General features: G+C 45.5%; 2 protein-coding genes across 17 annotated transcripts in view; one reads left to right on the forward strand and one right to left on the reverse strand.

The window, feature by feature from the left end:
* The window catches only part of LOC122575114, a 151342-nt gene that overhangs the window by 74040 nt on the left and 62411 nt on the right, over nt 1-14891 (reverse strand). The window lies entirely within an intron of this gene.
* The window catches only part of LOC122575105 (tyrosine-protein phosphatase Lar), a 280224-nt gene continuing 273000 nt past the window's right edge, over nt 7668-14891 (forward strand). The window contains exon 1 of one of the 2 annotated variants that reach the window (XM_043743571.1): nt 7668-8190. The gene's annotated coding sequence lies outside the window, so the exon portion shown is untranslated. The remainder of the gene's footprint in view (nt 8191-14891) is intronic. The other variant, XM_043743579.1, reaches the window with a different exon arrangement.

The following is a 14891-nucleotide window of genomic DNA, read 5'->3' on the forward strand; positions in this document are numbered from 1 at the left end:
TCTATCCTACAATTTTTATTCCGAATCGATTTACGCGGTAACTTTGCCGATTCGTCTGGTACAGTGTACACGCGACTCTTGCATCGATAGAATTTCCAATCAACCGAAATTCTATCGTATTTGCCGGCGTCGAACAACCGTTTTCCCTCGCAGCTCGTGTCGCGCACGCGACTCTCGCGCAATCAAAGTTTTCCATGGTTCGTCCCGCTATGGATAAGCCGAGAAAGGAACGACAAGGGCTGCAGAGAGGCACGGAGAACAGAGAAGAGAAAGGGAGAGACAAGTTGGCAAGGCGGGAAGAAAGGAAGCGAGTACAGTTTGACAGGGCGAGAGTCCTGGTTTCGAAGAAATCCTTGATTAGATGTTCCCGTCAAAGGAGCCCTTCGTTTTCCGAGGATCGAGGAAAAAAAGACGGGTGGTGAGGGGCCGTGTAACGAAGACAGATAAAACGCAAGCTGGGGAGAGAGCGAGCGACAGCGAGCGTGGAATCATGGAAAGCGAGGAATCGGTTTGGGGAGCGAATTAAAAATTGTTCCAGTCGGCGAACATCGAGGAATCGAGGAAACCAGAAAAAGAAGAAGGGGAGAAATAAAGAGGCGTTTTAATCGAAGAGGTCTTGGAAGGGATTGCGCCGTTCCGAGAGTAAAAAGGAACGATCCCACTCGGTTTAAGATACATCCCATCCTATTTCCTGAGGTCGTACCGGCGACGACCAGTTATGGATGTTGAAAATTCAATTACGAGGGATTTATGGCTGCCGACGCTGGGCATATTTATTGTCGTGGCGTCTCGTTCTGAGGTGGCTGGCCGAGTCCTCCATTTTCGCATCGAGGGAACGTCCAGTATCAAAATATTGCCTGCAAAAATACGTACGCGTTCCATCGTATTCCAGGGTTACGTTCGACGGTTTCCTTTCTTTTATTTCAGCCAGCTCGATCTCAAGTATCGCCAACCGCGTTTCTTTCCTTTGACTGTTCTCGTGTCGTACGGTTTCACCCGCAAAATGGCAAAATGCAGGAAACGCGTCGAACGATCGAATAAACGAGAATCCGTTTCGGAGTCGCCTATGTTGTTACACTCGTCTAGCATTAAGATAGCACAGACAATGTTTTATAGCGTTTAGGTGCCTCGCTTTACGGGGCCGTCCTTTTTAAAGCTGTCTTAATCCCCGTTAAGCGCAGGGTAATAAACTCCACAGTGCTCATTAAGGTAGACTGTATAGTCTTTTTGTTCGCGGCACGAGATGTATATTAACGCGGGCAATAAATATCATCCTTATCGGCGGCGTTTCGCCACCTTGTTATCGCGTATTGATTTTTTACCACCAAAGTCGCATGGCGAAACGCGACCAGGACTTTTCGACTTTTCGCCATCAGACGAGTAGGCAAAGGAAAGACGGAGTCGTTAGGCGGACCGATGCGTTGCCACGATCGTGGTTCATCGAAGCGACAGGCAAGATCGGCTGGTCGTGCCGAGATGGCAGAGCGAATCGCAACTTCGCGTTCCTATTCGATCGGCGTATTTCATTCGAAACGTCAGACAGAATTCGGCAGTAAAACTTCCGTTCGAATAGAATTTGCTTACCCCGCGAACTCCATCTTCGACGATCTTATCGGCGCGGCGCAACGATTTATCTCTCGCGCCACAAATCTCTGATACGCTTTATCGATATCGTTGGACTCGAGCAGATGTTTGCGGTAAACGAGAAACACGTGCTGCTTAGTAACTGTGCAGTTCATGCGCCGGTGTATCGCAACGTTACGCGTTTCCCTGTTCGTTCCTGTTAATCAACCGATTCAAGACGCTATTTAGTTAAATTCGCCGTGCGTCAGGACGGAACGAAAGACGCGAAGACGAAGGAGAAGCGCGCACAGGAGGCGGGGAACGTCTGATAGCAGGGAATTACGCGCGCGCGGGAGAGAGAGAGAAAGAGAGAGAGAGAGAGTAGCTGGAGGGAGGAAAGAAAACGGCGAAACTAATTTCAAAGCTGTTAAGAGCATTACGAAAGTATGTCCTCGACGGGCGTAGTAGACGAGCGTAGACGAGCGTAGACGAGCGTAGACGGGCGTAGTTAGGCGTGGACTGGTGTAAAAGTATATCCGGAGACGCGGGTATTTACGGATACGTGGAATATTGGACGCGAGAACAAGTACCGCGTAGTACGGCGAAAGATAAAACGAAGGTGCAGCTTTAGCAACGAAGTCGATGAGAGAGACTGGCGTTTCGCAGCGATTAGAGATGCTCGGGTTAAATCCTTTCGAAACGGGAGGCCAGGGATTTCGAGACAAAACTGCACGCCGAGAAGAGGAAGAGAGAAGAGTAAAGGGAAAACAGGTGAACGAGTTAAATCAGAAGGACGGAGAAGAGAAGGAGAGGCTGATTAAAGTGGAAAGAGCAAGTTGGCCCAGTGTGATGCAACGTGGACAATAGTTGGCCGTCGCGTCGTCGAGGGGTTGGCCGGAGGAAAGGTTGGAAGAGGAGTCAGCTGAGAGAGACCAGCATGGGGGAACCTGTGAACCCTCTCCTACGGACCGAAATACTAAAGCGAGCTTAAGTGCGTTGCCATAGGGACCAGCTGGAGTCGAGGGGGCGAGAGAACAGTGGATGGGGTTGCCGCGAGAGAAGGTCGTGCCACGTCCCGTCTATGCCGCGTAGTTTCCGAAACGCGCTAAACCGCTCGGAAGTAGCCAACGTCGAGATTTGCTCGCTTTTCTTCGCTGGCAATTCTCAACCGTAGATGCGCATTTACTTTGGGATTCTTAGACTCGCGTGAACGAACGTATTCGACGGAAGGACGAACAGCCTGTTTCCCGCTACTACTGCTGTTGTTCGCCATCCGTGTACTCGCTAAACGTTTCGTTCTTCCTCGCTTTGACGTTTCTCGCTTTGGCGGAACCACGACTTGACGCGATTTCGAAGAAACATCGCATCTCCGGCTCGATCGTTGCACGTACATCGCTGCCAACCAAATAGGACATAGTATTGCTCGCTTTATTATTTGCAGCGCATGCTGTCGCACGTCCGTAACAATACTTCCGTAAGTCTGTAATTTGCATCTCGTTGCTGATGTATTCCGTGTCGTTCGTGTATCAGCTCGCTGGCACGGTCGTTAAACGAATTTCCTCTTTCCTTCATTCTCCTTTTCTCTTATCCGCTGCAGAACGCTGCTACAGCATTCCTTTTCTCGTCCCTGCGAACGATTCAAGAATTCCTCTCGGTAGTTGACACGGCAGTCGCGCGAGAAAAATGAAAACTTGATTATTCGCTTCACGACTTGCTCGATCATAATTGCGACTGGCTACGATCGACGCGAAACTGTTCGTGGCCTGGAATAAGAAAATTTGCTCAACGGAAAACCAAGCGTTGGAAACCAAGCGTTTCAGCCATCTCACGAACCACGTTTTTAAAAGTTGTGTTTCAAATTTCCGATTTTACATTTACGGCTGGTGAACCCGCGTGAAACGCGTTAATGGCGCGCTATTCCACAGTCGATGGATGTACGCGCCTCTTGCGATTTAACTGCTAGACCATGTTAATATGCCTTCTGCGCGAAACTCATGCCAAACACAAAGGTCGATGAATCGGCCGAACAAACAATGAAATTTTTAGCCACGCCGTTTCTCCACCACTTTCGACGGTCTTTCAGAGAGCTCCGCGGGAGGCAGAAAAGGGGTGAGATGTTGTCCCTCGAGTCGATACTTGCCCCTTGTCGTCTTTTCTTTCAACCGTAATTCCACATTCATCCTTTCTTCTTCGATGATCGTTTTGTACGCGCGTACCTTCGCCCTCTTTCTCCGATCGTTCAGCTGTTTCGCAGTTATTTACTCGGATCGTTGTCCCGTCGAGCTCTATAAGGAGCGAAAGCTTAGGCTACGTGGGAAGCGGGAAAATACCAGCGGAGGAAGAGATCGTCGGACGGAAACTAGGCGAGCTCGGCCAGCTGCAATACCGCGATACACAAACTTATTGGCGAAACTCGCGAAACTTGCGCAAGGTTTCGAGAATTTCAAGATGGCGAACATCCGCATTCCGGATTAGAAGAAAGGAAGAACAAAGGTCTCTGGAAGCTGCTTTATCGGTGGAAATTTTCCTTCTATTTGCAATGAAAAATTCGTTTCGCCTCGCAACAAAGTATCCCATGGAATCGTTCGATGTTCGATGTTCGAACACGTGGCAACTCGCGTTGAGTTGACTCTATCGAAGTAATCACGAGTCGTGCCCATTTCTGATTGGCGCGATAAAATTAACAGGGATTCGTTTGGCGCGCAACTCCAATTGTAAATGGCACTGGTTAATTGGGTCGACCATCTGACGATTCGATGTGAGGAAATTCGAGCTTGGTCACGATAATGAGCCGTATTAATTATAAACACGTCGCACTGCCGTTAATTACTCAAGTTGGAAGTGCGATAGCACGTTTACATTCCCAGCATCTCTTCGATCCGTACAATTCGCGTTGTCGCCGAGCGAACGAGCAGTTTTTAACGCGATGGCCTCGTTCGAACGACACGAACATTCGTCGTTTGTTACCTCTTTACCTCTTCGTATCTATCTGTTCCGGATCAACGTGTTCGCAAGGCACGCCTGCTAAAATTTTTACCAACCTTCTCCCCGATTAAATTTCCCCTCTTTCACCTTGCAGAGGGAGACGAAGGATATTGTAACGCCACACCTTTTCCGTTCATGGCGTGTCGATAGTTCGTTTCTCTTCTGTCGTATTTCCAGATACCAGATTATTATTTCACATTTTCTTATCTGCTTCTCTGCATCAAATTTAACCCTCCACCGGAAATTCGCTTATTTTTACCCAAGATCGAGTCGTAAGTTTGGCTTCGATTAAAAGCTCTCTATGCCGTTAAACGTATCACAGAAAACGATGAAATTTAAACTGTTCTTTCGAGTGGCGGCGAATTACACATTTTACGAACACTCGTAGGATCTGCGGATCCAATGGAAGCAGCAAGTGTGCCGTACTACTCGGTCGGTGTAAATTGTTCGTAAAAAGGGAAAGCGGAATGTGATAAATAGGATAATGCAGTGCTATGGATCGATAGAGAACGAGAAGAACGAGAAAACAAAGGAAGCTGTCGATACTCTTATTGGTCCTTGCTAAACCGAAAATCGCTAGAGAAAAGGTAAAAATAAGAGTCGGCGTGGGATGTAAGCGCAAATCGTCCAGCGAATCGATTCCATTATTCGTAATAACAAGTAAACGACCGCTGTAAGCTACGCGCTTGCTAATATAGAAAAGAACAAGAATAGAAAGAAAGTAAGGCGGAAATACGAATGTCGCAGGCCGAGCGGGTTACAGCTGAATAATGACTGCTGCAAGAGAAAAAGTATTAGTTCGCGAGCACGAAGCTTTCTCTGTAAAGCACGTTCTCTACATCACTCGCCTTTTGTCGATGCCATCCGCTAACGAGAAGTGATAACAAAACCATCTTGCGAAACCTCAACTATTTTCCCCGATGTAGCTCGTTCCGAGAGCAAAAGAAATTCTTCGACGATTTCGCAACGCTGTACGATCGGTATTTTTGGAAATTCGTTTAATTTTTTCCCATTCCAAACGTGCTCGGCTGCAAGTAAATTAACAGTCGGATCTCACTGACGACACTGCGATCGGATACGTATCTTCCGTGTCCGTATATTAGGTTGTCCGGATAGTGTCTTTTACAACGACGTTGCAAACGTTGAACGTTGTGATCTTTATTTCCATACAACAAAATGGATCATACGTAATTCGATAAGATAATATAAAACGGAAAATATTGTGCATCCATTATTTCCTTATAATAGGAAAGAGGCTTTTCGGACCACCTAACACGTATTATGTATGTTAGCAACGACACATCTTCAAGACTCGTAGCAGGCAATTAGCTCTCGAACGAATTATGGCAAGCGCTTGGACTACGCGCGAACAATGGAAAACCAGACGAGATCGCGCAAACGTCTATCGATAGCTAGCGATTCGAAATCGCGTAGCTAACCGCTGTCAAAGGTTTCGATCGACGCGAGAGAATTTAAGGTTTCAAGTTGCAGTGTTTTAACGCTGATTACGATACGGATTCGACTCAGACTCGAGTCGCTTTTAGATTATTATACATTCACGGTCTAGCTATCTATGACTTACTCGCGGCTATTTAAGAAAACCTGTTCAACGTTGCGCTGCTTCAAACAATAAGAATATCATTCCTAGAAGAATCAATGGGAGAATGGGAAAACTGGGCTGCCTTCTAGTAAGACAACTACCACGAACAGCGCTGTACTTACGGAGAACGTCGAACGGAAATTACGTACTGAATGATTCGACCATGCAGTGATCTCTCTGATTAATAGAAATTTCTAACAATAGACTGGCAAAGTGATTACTTCGCTGGCAAATTTAGATTTCTGCGACTAACGTTCGAATCTCGTTGTCGAAAATCATTCGCTACCTTCGATAGCAACCAACGACGCGGAAAGTATCGCCGTCGAAATTGTTGCGTGTAACTGTTCGATGATCGAGACCCAGACGAGAAGAATCATGGAAAATGTGCGAGCGTTGTACGATCCTCCGAAAGAAGCGATAAAATCGCGTGAACGCGCGAAAATTAGAAACTGTTTTTTCCAACGCGGTACGTTCGACAGTTGCACGGTCGAGATCATAAAAGTTAACGAGCTGTCGGCGAGAAATCGTTAAAAGTTAGCGTTGAAAATTCGTGAAACCGGATGCAGGGTGTCCTGCAGCGGGCGTAATTAAATGTACGGACACAATTTGTTCTGATTTTGGTTGCAACGCCTTCTCCGGTAGGCACGACTTTTCTCTCCTCTTCTTCGTCGTCGTGCTGGCTGTACGTCGAGGAATACGTATAGAGTACGCGCGTATCGTCTGATAAACCTAGCTAAAGTGCACTCGTATTTGAAGCGGTGAATCCGCGCGGCGAGATCGCGCGAATCAGCGTCGCGTTATATTTTCCAGGATGTTTTCAAGAGACGTCGTGTTTTTCAAGGATCTCGTATTTGAGCACGCGATTCCGCCCGATGACGATGTCGTCGCTCTGATCATATGGCGCATACTTGAAACGCTTTGGTTGAGATTCGCGCGTGAAAATATCGCTTGACGAGATGCTACTAAATAACACGATCTGCCGGCTTATTCGACGCGACGAAATTTAAATACGCGCGACCAACTTTTTTCGTTTCCATTTTTGTCCTCGTTTCTTTGACTCGTTCTCTTAAAAAAAGGGGGGAAAAAAAGGATAGAAACGAAAAATAGATAAAAAGAGGAAAAAATGAATGGCAGTGTACTGGTCGTGCAAAAACCGATTCGATTATTCCGCGATAGGAAACTGACATGGATATATAAAGAGAAACAGAAAACGAGAAGGAAAAATGCAAGTGGCGATATTTACAAAGAGTTACGAGACAAGCGATACGGTTTTCCGCATTTCCATGGTTTCCCCGTTGGAAATCGAGTTAGAGCGGCGAAAGGACTCGGAGGGCCTTCGATAGCCCAACGACTTCTTCGATGGGATTTTGATTCCGCGAGAATTTTCTTGACCACCCTTTATAGGTGCGACACAGGCCAACTATGTGCCGCAGCACCTACACAGACGAGGATAAGCGAGGAAAGCCAGAGCATGCGCTCGGGTATCGCAAATGTACGAGCTTCGGTTCTCGCTTTAGTCGAACCCCGGTAACGGTAGGGGTAGAACGCGCTCGGACGACTATTCGACAACGTGCTCGCCACAGGACAAGGGGTATTTCGTCGATGAAAAACGAAACCGAGTATCTACCACTTCGACGTGATTCTCAGATTTGAACGTAATGTTGCGGACTCGTAAGAGTTTCCATCCCAATTAGTTTCTAGCTACTGGCAAAGCAGGTCGTCCGCAAGCCCGACGAAACGCGAGGGATATAGCGTGAAGAAAAGGACAAAACGGTTTTGCAAATGCGTTCGCGCCGATCATCTACAGGCAAGTTTTTCTGGTAATTGCGACATCGGTGGCAGTGGCGATATATCTATACTGGTGATAGTGATAGTGGTGAAAGTGGTGTTGGTGCTGGTGGTAGTGATATTAGTGTCAGTGATATTGACGACGGTAGTGGCGGCACGTGAACCTTTGGCGAACACGTTACAAAGATGCGGTAAATTTTTCCACTGCCCTTCGAGCACGCCGAACCTCCCCGAACGTCGACTATCCTAAACAGGTGAGAGAACAAATATTCTGCGCGTTAATGTAAGAGCCGTACAGATATACGAGGTCAAAGCAGGTAACCGGATTTTCAAGATTTTGGAAACTTTGCTGCCAAAGTATTTTTTAAATATAATGCCACGCGTAACACATAATTCCATCGATTCTCTCTATCTCTTTGTTTCCCGGCGTTGATCGATTTGACGAATAAACGGCCGATATCTTGCGCGTTATCTCGGGGTTATTTCGTACGGCAGATTATAGCGGAAAAAGTGCACTACGTACGAAATTTGTCGAACGTCGATGCACGATCAGGGCATCGAGAAACGAGAAGAGAAACGAAGTCGATAAACACGGTAATACGAGGCAACTACACGTTCGTTTAGAGAGCAATGGTACACGACCGCGCGTAGAATCGTTGCGACTCGTTAACGAGTCCAAGAACTCTTAACAACGTTACGTCGTTTCATCGCAAACTTCAGTATATACAGGATGAATTTTCAATTGGCGTTGCCGGCGACTTCGAAATAATCGACTTTCGATGAAAATTTGCAAATCGAACAGGATAGGCGCGTGTAGCTTTAGAACGTTTTATCCATGCTGGAAGAAAACAGGCGTTCGCTGCACAGATTCTAGGTTGGCAATTAACCGGCGTGAAACGATAGATATCGCTTGTTTGGACTATACATATTGCCGATAGTTTTCGCTTTCCGGAGAAGTTTGATAGAATTTTAAATTCAGTGGATATTCATACGTGTGATCCAAGCTAATCGTTCAAAGAGGAAATCGGATTTACGATTACGATACGATACGAAGATCGCAGGGAAGATACACGCGATAAGTACGTCTCTGTTGATTTTTTTTACACAGCTGCCATAATTATATTGGCAGATTTTAGAGACAATCCGAGGTTACAAGGCATTTACCGCACGCATAAATGTATTCAGTAGGAAATTAGTATAAAGCACGAACGGCAATTTTAAGCATATAATAACGTGTGATTACTAAGTAAGAAATGTTTTAATACCTTCGATATTTTGTTGTTGTTGTTGTTGTTGTTACTATTACTATGACGAGCGATATTTTTAATACACATTTTTGGCTTCGAAATCGAATAAAAAAATCATTTCGATATTTGGTAACGTAAGATCGATCGACAAGGTATTTCATCTTGAAATTGCTTTCCTACAAAGTATAGAAAATGTAACATCGTACTCCTCTCCTGTAGTCTGCACACGACAAATATTGATTAAAGGTGATCATCGCGAATTTAGGATTTCTACGTTCGTTCAACGTTTCGGATCGAAAGCTTGTCATCGACGATGCTTCGATCGATCACGTAGGACGAGCTTCTGTGACCTTTCGGTATTCGGTATTCAGTTCCAGCACGAGATAAGTAAAGGGCCGATGTTAATTACCGACGAACGCTTCGATTTCCCCCGACGTGCGAGTATCGTTTCGAATGAGATATTCCCCGGTTACCTTCGGCTTGTTTAGCTTCTAGGCTTTCAGGCCAGTTCCTCAGAGATTTTCCAAACGTTTGGTTCTTTAACGTCAAAGCGTGGAACCGATTTCAACGCCGTCCGGACCGTTAAATTTGGAGATGGCAATTTTGGCGATTCGACGATTACGTAAGAACAAGGTTCTAGAATTCTTGTGTCTTATTCGTACACCCATCCGACGAAATACATTTGTCAAAGTAATCGAACGAAGCATTTTTTTTTTTTGCAGAATATTTTCCACATTTTTCGGATGCTCTACAAACTTTTTTGACTTTTCTATCTTTCCATCCCTTCCATGTACATTCACTTTCCTCGGTTGTTTGCTTCTCTCGCAACTTTTTTGTACATCACTTTTTTTTTCTATATATATTTTTTTCTCTGTATACATCGAACTCAGAGTAATTTCTCGATCTAAATAGCTTCTTCAAGCTCCTCTATCTCGAAGATCTGACTGTCTTCCTAGAGAGTTATGCTCGTATAATGCTGTATTATTGATCGTGCATCGAAATCGAGATTTCAAGGTATTTTTGAGATAACAAAGCTTCGAAGAGCTACTTAACCTACATCGATGAAAAACTTGGGAAATAATTTTATGTTAAAGCACGGAAAATAGGGGCGGAGATTTTGCTAGAGCTGATTTTAGAAGAAATTAGAACCATCGACGGAATATTTCATTCGAACAGTGCAAATTGGAAAAAGTTCAGTTGGCTCGTTTAAGGGTATTTTTTCAATTCGTTGGAAGAAAAGATAGAAAGAGAGAAATAGAGGAAAAGAGATTTCAATTATTGAAAAAGAATTAACACGATTAGTTCTCTGAATAATTTTGGTATTGACGTACCAAGTGAAAAATCCAATAGAAATCCTATCGAGAGAATCGCGAGAACTTGAGACCCTTAGATTAGCAATTGCTAGACACTCTAATCTCTTCTCTAAGACGTCTCTTATACTCTCTTATACGCTCTTCTTCGTGCAGTTACTTAACAACGATGGATGTAAAAACTTTCTATATAAAGCACATTTTCTCTTTAGGCTAATAAGCTTCTGTATTATAGCCGTGTAAGAGTAGGTTTCTCCGTGCAATTGGAAATAATTCGCATCGTATGATCAACGATTAACGATTTTAACTTAACATGTATCAATAATCGCCCCGTATTCGTTGTACGAAGTAATTCTCTGCCGGATCAATTTATTAACTCGTAACGAAGTATTTTATCAGCGACAAATAATTATACACGAGATTATCGCTTAAGAATGTCCTCTTAACGATCATAGCTTATCGCAAGGCCATAACTAACTAATTAAATCGATAAGTTTCATAATTTTTTAGTAGCGAGAAACTTCCATTAGGTTTGTAGAATATTTACGAAATATTTCGAGAGCGGGTTGCATCTCAGCGGGTTTCGTTTAATACGTTCTAACGTAATATCCGCGCGTTCGACGTTCCTAACTTTCGACAACATTAATCTCATTGGCGATAACCTACGTAATGATTACGCCAACAACGAGCATATTCAACTATAGGAGAAATTGTTCCTCGGAACGACCACTTCGTTCGATCGGTTGTATAATTGTCCACTCGGTATCCTTTCTTCGGCTTTTTCCTCGCCGAAGGAATTCAGCGATAACGAGTTCGATATCAAACAGTTGAATTGGATCAAAAGCGAGAGAAATGAAATTTCATCGAGGCGCGTTCGAACAGCAAGGACGGTAACAAGGGGCTGATATTAATCTCATCGACGAGATGCCGAGGATGATTATGGCAGTGGATCGACTTGGTCGGTGTGTTCCTCGGGCACGGCTGGGCAACGCTGGTTCATGTTGAACCACGATGGACCGTGGAGGGTAACTGGTGGAAACGTTTTGTATCGCCGGAGGGAGAGATCGACAGAGAGAGAGAGAGAGAGAGAGAGAAAGAGAGAGAGAGAGAACGTACACCGAAGAGCATGCGAACGAAGGGGAGAGACAAGCAAGAGAGCAAGCACACGACTACTCGTATGTCGGGGCGCGTGTGAGGCGCGCGAAACCAGGTTGGTCGTTGGTAGTAGGCGACAGCAAACAGTTTCAGGAATGCGTGGCGTGTGTTTCGAGCGCGCTGATATGATTTAGGAATCGCTTCCTACGGTCCCGACTATCCAGCGGTTTGGTCGGTCTAGCTATGGCACCAGCGTTGCGGGATTTGCGTGCATCGCCGCTAAATGTTTCGCTCCTCTGAAACGCTGCTCCGATGCCACTGGCCAAGATTTACCGAGCTTACGTGACCTTTCGGCCGCGAAATTAGGCCGATTCATCATAGGCTAGCTGAATGCTTACGCAGGGATGCCGCCAACCTCTATTCATCGTTCTCTGATCGACGATACACGCCGTTCGCGTCTCACGCCGCTGCCATCCGAACCCTTTGCCAAGTACCGATCGATCGATCCTTCCTGCCGAATATCGATCACGCGATTCCTCCTATCCGACATCGGGTTCGACGATGCTCGAAATCGCTTTACTGCTCCGGTTCCTAGGAATTCCTACTTAGCTCGCTCGGATCTTTCCGCGATATATATTAGCTTCGCAGCAATTCAGACGCCGCGGGCGTGTTTAAATTATAAATATGCAAGGGTCGAGAGCTAGCCCCGTCTTTCGTAAATGGCTCACGCTAATTACGTAACATAAACGCAAGTGCACTCGTATAATTGCGCGCTCGGATCTGGCATGCCTTGATAATTCGCCGCCGTTTCCCTATTTTTCGCCTCTCGTCCAACTTTTTACTCGAACGAGAAGATTTTTAAACGATAATTACATTAAGACAGGTTGTCTGTCGGCGTCCTGGATCGTACGCGCGTCACTGGTCGGTTTCGTTCGTTGCGGAGAACGCTCGTCGATCGAAGGCGAACGAAGATCATGCTTGAACGCATTCGAATTGAACGTACATAGAACGAAAGTTTGGCAATTTGGTTAATTCGTTGCTTTTAATACCGTAGATCGTTGCACACTGTAAGCAGCGAGTGGGGTCACAATAAGGGTGGTGATCGCAACGGAGAACTGTGTCGGCCAGGTCGCTCGATATCGGTGAACACGGGACGATATTCGAGCGAACAAGCCTGGTTTTGCTGCATTAATTTTATTATCAATGTTTCCCGTTAAACTTTTGTAATTCTCCTGTAATCGCTGTACCGCTTGTTGCGTGGCTCGTTTCGCTCTGTGTTTTACGTCGTTTCGATCACGGTAGTCCACCGTAGCCAAACAATGTTACGGAAATTTTCCAAATACGATTCGTTTTATCACGAGACAGAATTCCCTTGTACAGGTGCACCTTTATCGCGTTATTCATATCGATAACGAAGCGATCGGCGATCGATTCGTTCGAGCGTACGTGATTCCTTATCTTCTGCAAACGTAAAATCAATCGATCGTTCGTTCTCGTGCTGGCTGAACTCGGTCCTTTGAGTAGATTCACGAACGGTACACGCTCTACCGGTGACGAGAGTCGCTTCTTGCTTTCGTTTTCCTTTCGCCAGATGCACCGATACCGTGAAATCTCCTTTACCTGTGCATTTCGCGCTTCCCTCATTTTCTGTCCTGCCCTGTCGGATCGGCACGAAACTCGGTCCTCTTCCGGTTCTCCTTTGCTCTTTGCTCTTTACTCTTCGACCTTTCCCCTCTTTAACGCTCGGTGAATTTTTCACCGTGCAGCTGGTGGCTGGTCGAGTACGAGTTGGTCGGATTCTCTCTCCGGGGATACGCGAACAGCCTGCAGGCTTTGCACAGTCTCGAGTCTCGTTTCTTCGGCTTTCGAGAACGCTCTCTTCTCCGCCACGAAAACTTCTGATCGCTACACTTCTCTTCCGCAGTCGATCCGATGCCACCGTTTACAGCGATATCACGATGCACAAACTTTTTCTTTCCATGATTTTATCAAAATGCACGCGCAGCTTGACACTCTGATCGTTCGGAGGAAATTCCAGTTTTGCATTAATCTAGTAGCAAGCAGAAAATCCTTAAGAGCGTGACAATTTCGACCCCGTTCGTGATTTTATTTCCGTCACGTTCGCCACTAGCACCGCCTTTGCTCGGATGCGGATTCTCGATGTTTCACCGAGCTGACGTGGATCGACTTGAAATCGAACCGATGTATCGTGAAAACAGCCTCGACGCTTTCAACGATCGAGCTTCGCGCGTATACACCGTCGCCGTTTATATCCGAATACATTCGACGAATATCGCGAATCTTATCGAAGCGTGCGAATTATTAACGACGATGGATCGGTAATTCTCGTTACGAGCAATAACCCAAACTAACAAAGAATTCAAAATTAGAAATAATATCCATCACCCTCGACGATATCGTGTAATCCATTTTTACGAGTATCAACTTTCATGTCGAATAATTAGAGTGGTGTAAGAACCAAGTACGAAAGTCATTTTATAGGGCGAGTTCGTTCACGAAAGTGCTTTTCCTCCGTCTTTCCTCGATATTCGATTTCAACGTTTTCGCTATGAAGAACGTAAGTAGAACTAAGTTTGCGGCACGGTAGAATTTATGGACAAAGATGTTTAAGCAGTCGTCGTAAGTAGTAAATATTTGAACGATACTCCTCTCAAACTGCCGAATTTCTGCTACCCTTTATGCCTAATTACATCGTTTCTCCCTTCGTGGCAGATATTCATTTAACTTCGTTTATTTTATCCCGCTGTTTCTCACTTTTATTTCCAACCCGAGAGACATCGATCAGTTTTTCCCAATGAAATTCCGACCTGGCCCTTGTTCGTTCGAGTCGATTTCAAGGTACATGAACATCGTCGTTCGATAAACGTGGGTGTTAGTAAACATGGGAAACCTACAAACTGGTTCTCCGCTAGGAACTCCTACGACGTTAGTGTCCACGTATGAATATGTAATAGCTGGAAACACGGTGTACAGAGGCACGCGAGTCCTCGCCCTTGTACGTCGTTTTCTCTTAAATCGTGCTGCGAGCACGTAAGCCGAAACAAACATGTCGCGCGTTTCGTTGCTAAACGCGAGAAGAAATAACCACCTACCTCTGCCGTTTGCCAGACAGAGAAAAGAATTCGTAAACTGGAAAATATGGCTCCTCCGTTTTTCTAAAAGCAAATATCGCAGGATTAATATCTCTCTCTCTCTCTCTCTCTCTCTCTCGTTCGTTAGGCAACCGCACAGCAGCTTTCGCGTGTACGACGCTAGGGGTTTGTTCGGAGCATAGATCGAGAC

This window comes from Bombus pyrosoma, linkage group LG14 (genome assembly GCF_014825855.1).
Source record: "Bombus pyrosoma isolate SC7728 linkage group LG14, ASM1482585v1, whole genome shotgun sequence".
Classification (NCBI taxonomy): domain Eukaryota; kingdom Metazoa; phylum Arthropoda; class Insecta; order Hymenoptera; family Apidae; genus Bombus; species Bombus pyrosoma.